Source organism: Microcaecilia unicolor, chromosome 3, assembly GCF_901765095.1.
Source record: "Microcaecilia unicolor chromosome 3, aMicUni1.1, whole genome shotgun sequence".
Classification (NCBI taxonomy): domain Eukaryota; kingdom Metazoa; phylum Chordata; class Amphibia; order Gymnophiona; family Siphonopidae; genus Microcaecilia; species Microcaecilia unicolor.
This window is the reverse complement of record NC_044033.1, coordinates 251,782,172-251,791,909: the sequence shown is the minus strand read 5'-3', so window position 1 is coordinate 251,791,909 and position 9,738 is coordinate 251,782,172. Positions and strand designations below refer to the sequence as shown.

The 9,738-nt window shown below is 42.1% G+C and overlaps 1 protein-coding gene across 1 annotated transcript in view; it reads left to right on the top strand.

The window, feature by feature from the left end:
- Positions 1-9,738, top strand: part of LOC115466521 (sulfotransferase family cytosolic 2B member 1-like) — a 1,032,539-nt gene that overhangs the window by 619,517 nt on the left and 403,284 nt on the right. The window lies entirely within an intron of this gene.

Sequence of the window (9,738 nt, the reverse complement as noted above, 5' to 3'; positions counted from 1 at the left end):
CAGTCGCCACATGCCCACCCCCAGCACCGTCGACAGCTCCCCTCCATCCCAGTGGCGTAGCCACAGGTGGTGTGACACTCTTACTACGGCTGGTGGGTATTCCCAAACCTTGCCAGCTGAAGATTTTCTGTCCTTGGGCAGCCAGTGCTCTTCCAAATGTCAGCCAGCAGCACTTGCCTTGAGCTGACGCTAAGACCGGCCCTTCTGCACATGCTCAGTTTTCACACATGCAAAAGCACTGAGCATGCATGGCCTGCCAGCAGCAGCATCAATTTGAGGCAAGTGCTGCTGGCTACCATTTGGAAGAGTGCTGGCTGCTCAAGTAGAAGTAGGAAATCTTCAGCTGGCAGAGTTTAGGGACCCTACCAGCTCAAGTATTTAATATTTGGGGTTTGTGGGCAGGGAGGGGTGGAGAGAAGAGCAAACTGGAGGGGCCGGGGAGGGGGGAATTCCATGCCCACCCACCTTGGGCTCAGGCCCACCCAAAATTGGCTATCTGGCTACGCCCCTGCTCCATCCGCCACTGGGCCCCCTGCATTCAAATCGGCAGCACCTCACCTCCGTGTGAAAGAGGCAGATCACCTCCCTTTGGACCCTCCCTGTGTCCCGCCCTCACGGAAACAGGAAGTTACATCAGACGAGGGCAGGACACAGTGAGGGAAGGCCCGAAAGGGAGGCGATCTGCCGCTTTCACACGGAGGTGAGGCCCTGCCGATTTGAATGCAGGGGGCCCGGTGGCGGACGGAGGGGGGCTGTCGACGGAGCTGAGGGCAGGCAGGTGAGACCGGGGTCTGCAGCACCGGCGGCCTGGGAGCTGGAGAAGGAGAGAGACCCCGGCGCCGGGCCCCCCTTGGAGGCCCGGGCCCAGGGAAGTTTGTCCCCCCTACCCCCCTCTCGGCGGCCCTGCTCCAGAGGTTGCTTTGAGGCCATTTTACTAAGCTGCGTAGGTGCCTATGCACACCCAACGCATGTCAATTTTTGAATTGCTGCCCTGCTACCACGTGGCCCTTGCAGTAATTTCATTTTTGACGGGCGTCCTCTAGGCACGCCGGAAAATAATTTTAATCTTCTGGCACGCGGGCAGTAATCGGCATTGTATGCGCGTAGACCATTACCACCCAGTTACCATGCGAGACCTTACCGCTAGGTCAATGACTGGCGGTAAGGTCTCCCACCCCAAATGGAGGCGCGGCAGTTTTCATTTTGCCGCATGTCCGTTTTTGGCAAAAAATTTAAAAGGACAGTTTTTTTACAGGTGTGCTGAAAAATGAGTCTGCGCGTGCCCAAAACATGGGTCTATGCTACTGCAGGCCATTTTTCAGCCTGCCTTTGTAAAAGGGCCCCTTTGTTAGTTGCAATGCTGCACTGTAAGATTTCAGTGCTGCGTTTCATGCCTTTATTTTTACTTTTGATGACAATCAAGAGATTTCTATATAAAAACAATTCCAAATGCCACGGGACACACAAGCAAGTGGAACAGCTTTAGATTTTTTTACAGATGCACCACACATAAACCTCTGCCATTGTTTTTAATAGTAACATAGTAGATGACAGCAGATAAAGACCTGCACGATCCACTCACTCTGCCCAACAAGATAAACTTATTGTATGAGCTACTTTATCTATTTATTTATTTATTTATTTATTTATTTGTAGCATTTGTATCCCACATTTTCCCACCTATTTGCAGGCTCAATGTGGCTTACATTTGCCGTAATGGCGGTTGTCATTTCCGGGTAACAGAATTACAAATGGTGTTGCGTTAAGGTGCATACATACATGGTAACATAGATGGAACATACGTAACATACATGGAACAGTTCATGGTATAAATATATACCATGTGCATACATACATGGTAGAGAAGAATACATTATGGTATTGCATGAAGGTTCCTGAGTGATGATTGGATTATAACATACAGTGTGTCATCAACTATGGAGAGACCATGTTCGACATAAGGATAGAAGTGATAGTGCTTGTTCACTAATAGCAAAGAGGTTAATCAGTCAAGTGATAAGATTTTGGTTGTGTCTAGGTCATATATAATCTTACTAGCCGTTAAGCCTGTAACAACGGGCTAGTTTTTTGTTTTCCTATGCCCCCCCCCCCCCCGTCCACCAACCCTGCTGTTTCTCTTGCCCTCCCCCCATGTCCAGCAACCCTCCTCTCCCCCCTTGCATCCTTCAGCTGCTTTCGTTATGATTCCTGCAGTCTCGTGTCTGTTTCCCTCAGTTCCGCCCCCTCCTTCCCTCCCTGTTCCCTCCTCCTCCGAGGCGGGGCTTGGACTTCTACACTCTCAGTGTTCGGAGTCGGACAACACAGCGCATTTGCAGGTGAGTTGGCCACTTGCCATTTATATGTTTGATTATTTAGTATTTAAGATGGATGTTTGTGGTATGCTTCCTTGAACAGATCTGTTTTCAGTAGCCTTTGGAAGATAGTTAGGTCTTGCGTTGTTTTTATGGTCTTCGATAGTGCGTTCCATAGCTGGGTACAAATGTATGAGAAACTGTTCGCATATGTGGATTTATATTTTAGCCCTTTGCAGTTAGGGTAGTGGAGATTGAGGGATGTGCGTGCTGAACTTCTTGCGTTCCTAGTAGGCAAGTCTATAAGGTCTGACATATAGGTCGGGGCTTCCCCGTGAACGATTTTGTGGACCAGGGTGCAAACTTTGAATGCAAGTCATTCTTTTAGTGGGAGCCAGTGTAGTTTTTCTCTTAGGGGTTTGGCGCTTTCGTATTTCGCTTTCCCAAATATGAGTCTGGCTGCTGTGTTTTGAGCGGTTTGAAGCTTCTTAATGATTTGCATCTGGCATAAATGGCATTGCAGTAGTCTAGATGGCTTAGCACCATTGATTGTACTAGGCTGCAGAATACTTCCCTTGGGAAGAAAGGTTTGATTCTTTTAAGTTTCCACATTGAATAGAACATTTTCTTTGCTGTGTTTTTCGCATGATCTTCAAGTGTGAGATTTCGGTCAATTGTGACGCCCAGAATTTTCAAGCTGTCTAAGACCGGTAGGGTGTAGTCTGGGGTATTTATGGTATTGGGTTTGTTTGTACTATATTGTGAGGACAGGATGAGACATTGTGTTTTTTCTGCGTTTAGCTTTAGTTGGAATGCATCCACCCATGAGTTCATTATTTGGAGGCTGTGTATGATTTCATTTGTGATTTCAGTTATATCTTGTTTGAACGGGATGTATATCGTGATATCGTCTGCATAGATGTATGGGTTGAGTCCTTGGTTGGAGAGCGATTTGGCTAATGGTGTCATCATTAAGTTAAAAAGGGTTGGTGAGAGCGGTGATCCTTGTGGAATTCCGCATTCAGGTTTCCATGGAGTTGACGTTTTTGAGTTTGCTATCACTTGATAGGTTCTTGCTGTTAGGAAGCCTTTGAACCATCTAAGTACGTTTCCTCCAATCCCGAAGTAATCCAGGATGTTCGAAAGTATTTGGTGGCTGACCATGTCAATCGCGCTGGACATGTCAAATTGTAGGAGAAGTACATTGTTTCCAGTTGCAATTAATTGTTTAAATTTGGTTATGAGAGTGGTTAGAACTGTTTCAGTGCTATGATTGGATCAAAATCCTGACTGTGATTCATGTAGTATAGTGAATTTGTCTAAGTAGTTGGTAAGTTGTTTGGTTACCATACTTTCCGTTAGTTTGACTACCAGGGGGATTGATGCTACTGGTCAATAGTTGGTTGTATCGTTTAATTTTTTCTTTAAGTCTTTGGGTATAGGGGTAAGAAGCATGTTTCCTTTGTCCTTGGGGAACAGTCCATGTTGCAATATGTAGTTCATGTGTGATGTAAGGTCTGTTATGAAGCGTTGGGGGGCGAGCCTTATTAGGTTACTGGGACAAATATCCAGTTTGGAGTGGGTTTTGCAGAATTTGTTGAGTGCTTGAGTGATGGTTTCTTCGGTTAACAAATCGAAGTTAGTCCAGGTTCGATCTGCTGGGGATTCATCGGGGGTTGGGTCCAAGCATTCCATGAATCTTTCGTGATCAGTGGTATTGAGTGATAACGTGGATCATAGTTTTATAATTTTCTCATTAAAGTATTTGGCAAAGTTGTCTGCCGATGGGATGTTTGTGCCAGCCGTTGTCATCGGTGTGGTGTCTATTAACTTGTTCACGAGTTGGTAGAGTTTATGTGCGTCTTTGTAGTCTGGTCCTATTTTGGTTTTGTAGTATGTTCTTTTGGCTTGTCTTAGTGAGTATTTGTATTTCCTTTTCTAGTTGTTTACATGCATTAAGTGTGTATTCGTCTTTCATTTTTTTCCATGCTCGTTCAAGTCTCCTAACATGTGTTTTCAGTGATTTCAGTTCTTTGTTGAACCAAGGTATTGTGCTTTGTCTACGTGTAGTTCTTTTTTGTAATGGTGCAATTATGTCTAGTGTGTTCTTACATCTGTCATCCCAGTTTAGTAGGTAATGTTTGGAATCTGTTTGTGCCATCCAATCATTGCTGTAGATTTGTTGCCAGAATGTTACAGGTTCAATTTGGCCTCTCGTGGTGTGGGTTCTTGCTTGAGGTGCGTACCTTTTTTCTTCCACTGTAGGGTGGAGTTTAGTTTATAGTGATCTGACCATGGTATATCCAACCATTTTGTATCTGTTAGTATAAGGTTTAGGTCTGAGGATAGTTTATGTGTAATCAGGTCAATTGTGTGTCCTTTGACATGGGTGGCTTGTATGTTGGGCCAGCTAAGGTCCCATAGTTGGAGGAAGTCCTTGCATTCACGTGTACTGGTTGCCTTAGGGGCTTCGAGGTGTATATTTATGTCTCCAATAATAAGTAGATTGGGATTTGAAACACAGGTGTTCGATATGAAATCCATGAAGTGTGATTGGCAATCTTGCCACTTACCTGGTGGTCTGTAAAATAAGACGTTTAGGTTGTCAAGCAGGTTAGTATGGTTAATTCTGACTGAGGCGATTTCAAGTTCTGGTGTTATAGACTCAGCAGTTGTTGTTACATTGAAGTGGGACCTATACCTATACCTGACCTTGATTTGCCCTTGCCATTTTCAGGGTGCAGATCGTAGAAGCCTGTCTAGCACTAGCTTTGCTTTTTATGAAGACATATCATTATTGTCAGCATAAGCCAAAAATAAAGGGCGTAAACCGCAGCCCTAAAATCTGTTGGAATTTATTGTATTTTACATGCATTGCCTGTCACCTATTATTTCTCTGTGATTACTCTGTGACCTCTGATGTGAATTACTTAGAGAGGTCACACAGCTATGCAACTTCCTGTGGGGGTTAGATGCAGCACATGCAGCACATGGAGCACATGGAGCTCATGATCTCTCCTAACCTGAGAGGATCTATGGTGGTGTGAGCATCCATTACCATCTAAGCACATGGAAGGAGCTGATAATACAAATGTATAGTAATATGTATATATAAGCCTGTCTGATTATAATCAAACTACAAACTGTGAGTAAACAGATGTTTTGTTACTTCAACTTTAAAGTGACTCAGCAGTGAATTATTCAGGGGTGAATGAGAGAGAGATGAAGAAAGAAATTAACATTTCTAAAGCTGAAGCTGTGTGTACTAAAATCTGCTAATTATTTACTACAAATAATCCAACAAAAGGGTTATGGGCCCAGGTCCAGGAATTGAAAAAGAAGAGAAATATTACCAGGCAGAAAAAAAAAGGCCACATTTTTCTCTTAAGTTTTAAAGGAAAGATTCAGTCTGTCTCTCTCTCCCCCCACACAGCAGACAGAAGGCTAAGAAAATGGCTGAGGGAAGAAATTCACTATTTTTCTATTCTCTCAAGGTGCCTAGATTAACTGAGTTTAATTATCAGCAGTGGGAACTAAGATTCATATGTCTCCTTCGAGCAAAAAGATTAAATATATGCTTAGACCAAGACAGAACAGCTGAAAATATGGCTGAATGGGACAATGCAAACTATTATGTGAAGTGCATGCTTTTGGAAGCTCTCTCAGAGAAACAAGCCATATTAGTGGAGGGAAAAGATACACCAAAGGACATTTTATATAAACTGAGAACTATGTATGCAACTACATATGCAAAGCAGCAACCAATTTGGCTGGCAGAGTTGAATGAAACCAAATTAAGGGATAAAAGTAAATGTAATGATCACATTATGCATCTTATGTCTTCATTTCAAAAGCTAGAACTTTCTGGAATTCCCATGTGTGATGCATTGAAAAGAGCATTTCTTTTTACCTCACTATCAAAGAAGTTTGATGTTTTTAGGTCTGTAAATGAGGCCATTGAAGGGCAATCTTTTGAACAGACAACATCAAAACTAAGGCAGGAATGCATAATAAATGATTCTGAGGAGATGTGTTCTCAAAGTCAGTCAGAGAGAAATGAAACAAATTTCTTGGCAAAGAACAGAGGAAGGCGGAGCTATGGGAAAACTCCACCCAAGGGCAAGCTGATTTGCTACTCATGTGGAAAGGAGGGACATGTATCTAAATGGTGTAAGGAAACACAAAACACTCCCTCTAGCTCACCTAAGCCAATGGAACTAAAGAATTTTCAAACCAGGAAATGTATGAAGGACAAAGATAAACACAAGGGTTTTCTAATGGCAGAAAAATCTTTGACTATGGTAAATAATAATTCAAATGAAAGTACTTGGATTTTGGATTCGGGGAGCACATGCCATTTAACCAATTGTAAGGATTTCTTTCAGGAAATGTGTCCAGAGGAAGGTATTCTTCAAACTGCAAACGCAGGGACTGCTAAGATCCAAGCAAAAGGTATTGGATTCTTAAAATGCAAAGTGTCTAATGAAGTTAAAGAAATTCCTGTAAGTGATGTCTTGTATATTCCCCAAGCAGTTTGCAATATGCTTAGTGTATCTACATTAGATAAGAAGGGATTTGTGATTCATTTTGAAAACAGTAAGTGCACAATCTCTAAAAATGATGAAGTGTATGCTGAAGCTTTTATGCATAATGATGTTTATAAGCTGAACATTTCAGGTGAAGCCTCACATATGGCGCAAGTAAGGAAGAATGATGGTAAATGTAGTCTGGAAATCTGGCACCGCCGCCTGGGACATCGTGATTCTAAGGTGATCCAGGATCTTTACAGTAAGCAACTGGCCACCGGCATTCAGATAAGTGCAGATGCTGGTAAAATGGAGAAATGCATAGACTGTGTTACTCAAAAAGGTGTGAGACCCTCATTTCCTGCATACACAGGAAATAGGAGTAATAAAGTGCTGGACTTAATACACAGTGACTTATGTGGACCGTTTAATATCCCATCATTGGGAAATAACAGATTTGTGCTAATATTCTTGGATGATTTCTCTAGATATTGTGTGGCCTATTTGCTGAAAGAGAAAAGTCAAGTCACAGACATGCTGAAGAAATACGTAGCCATGGTGAGCAATAAATTTGAAAGAAAACCAAAGGTTCTTCAGACCGACAATGGTGGTGAGTTCACTTCACAAAGCATGCGCACATTTCTAGAACAAGAAGGCATTCAGCATATCACAACAGTAGCTTATACACCAGAGCAAAATTCTGTTGCAGAGAGAAAATTTAGGTCAATTGTGGAAATGACCAGATGTATGCTGTCAGATAGCAATCTCCCTAAAAGACTATGGGGGGAAGCCATTCTCACAGCAGTGTACCTACAAAACAGAATGCCAACTAAAGGCGCTGAGCGCACACCACATGAGACATGGCATGGTAGGAAACCAAACCTGTCACACATAAGAACATTTGGAAGTACAGCATATGCTCATGTACCAAAGCAAAGAAGGCATAAGCTGGATTCCACAACAGAAAGGGGCATTTTAGTTGGCTATGCTCCAGGACACAAAGGATATAGAATTTTGAATCTGAAAACTGGCATTGTTGGCATAAGACATGTTACATATTTTGATGAAAACAAAAGGGTTGATAAAGGCTGGATTATCCCAGATGAGCCTTATCATCCAGAATATGAAACTAGAACCATAATAGACATGCCAGTGTATATAAATGCCATACCAAGGCAGATGTCTGAAAGCAACTCACCTGTATCTAACGAGGAACAGGCAGAGGAAGCAGACACAGAAAGGATCATTGAAGAAGACAGTACAGTTGGAGAAGGGGAATCAATTGGAGAAGAACTCTCAGATTTAGAGGATGCGGAAAGGTCAGACCAACCTGTTGTCAGACGCTCATCCAGGGAAAACAAAGGTGTTCCACCCCCAAGACTGTCTTACCTAACAAAGTCAGCAGAAGCTCAAGAGCCCTTAACATGGGATGAGATTGAGAAAATGCCAGCAGAAGAAGCTGCTGAATGGCATAAAGCTGCACAAGAAGAAATTGATGCATTGGATAAAAATAATACTTGGATTCTTACAGAATTACCTCCTGGCAAGAAAGCTATAGGATGCAAATGGGTATTCAAGTTAAAAAGGAATGCACAAGGAAAAGTGGAAAGGTATAAAGCCAGATTAGTCGCAAAGGGATATCTTCAAAAATATGGAGAAGATTTTGATGAAGTGTTTGCACCTGTAGTGAAACACACGACAATCAGAACACTTCTGAGCATTGCAGTCTCAAAAGGCATGCAAGTCAACCACATTGATGTGAAACAGCATTTCTTCACGGAGATATAACTGAAGACTTGTACATGGAACAGCCAACAGGTTTCATAAATACAAAACAAAGACAGCTAGTGTGTAAATTAAACAAAGGTCTTTATGGATTAAAGCAAAGTGCAAAATGTTGGAATGATAAATTGCATGAAATATTGACAAATTTAGGATTTAAGCAAGGTGAAGCAGATAAATGCTTGTACACTAGGTGCAGAAATGGACAATATGCATACATTTTAGCTTTTGTTGATGATCTGCTCATTGCAAGCGAAAGTGAGCAAGAGTACAAGGGCATTGTAAAATATTTAAACCTCAATGTTGAGATAAAAGAACTTGGAAATGTGTCATACTATCTTGGTATAGAAATTGAGAAACAAAATGATGGTTCTTATCTTCTAAGCCAGAAGCAGAAAATAAATGAGCTTATTGAAAGTTTAGGTATGCAAGATGCCCAAGTTGTAAGCACTCCCATGATCACTGATTTTCTGAAGGATGAAACAGTAAGAGAACCTTTACCAGATAACATCCAATATAGATCAGCCATAGGTAAGCTTTTATATCTAGCTACCACATACAGGGCTGATATAGCAAATGCAGTAGGAATTTTGAGCAGAAGGGTCAGCTCACCTACCAAATCAGATTGGACTGCAGTTAAAAGGATGGTAAGGTATTTAAAGGGTACCATTGATTGTAAATTAAAGATTTCAGCCAATAGTAATCCAAAACTAATATGTTACTGTGATTCAGATTGGGCAGGGGATCATTCAGATTATAAATCCACAAGTGGATATGTGTTTATGTATGGAAATGTACAAATTTCATGGGCCAGTCATAAACAAAGTATTGTGAGTTTGTCTTCTACAGAAGCTGAATATGTGGCCGTATCGGAAGCGTGCAGAGAACTGATGTGGATTGAAAAACTTTTGCTGGATTTTGGAATAGCTGAACAGAGACCAATCCAGATAATGGAAGATAATCAGAGCTGCATCCGACTGTCACAGAATGACAAGGTTCAGTCACGCACCAAGCACATCGCAACGAAATACCACAACGTGCGAGAGTTGGCGAAAGAAGGGGTCATCAGTCTACACTATTGTCACACCAGTGAGATGACAGCTGACATCATGACCAAA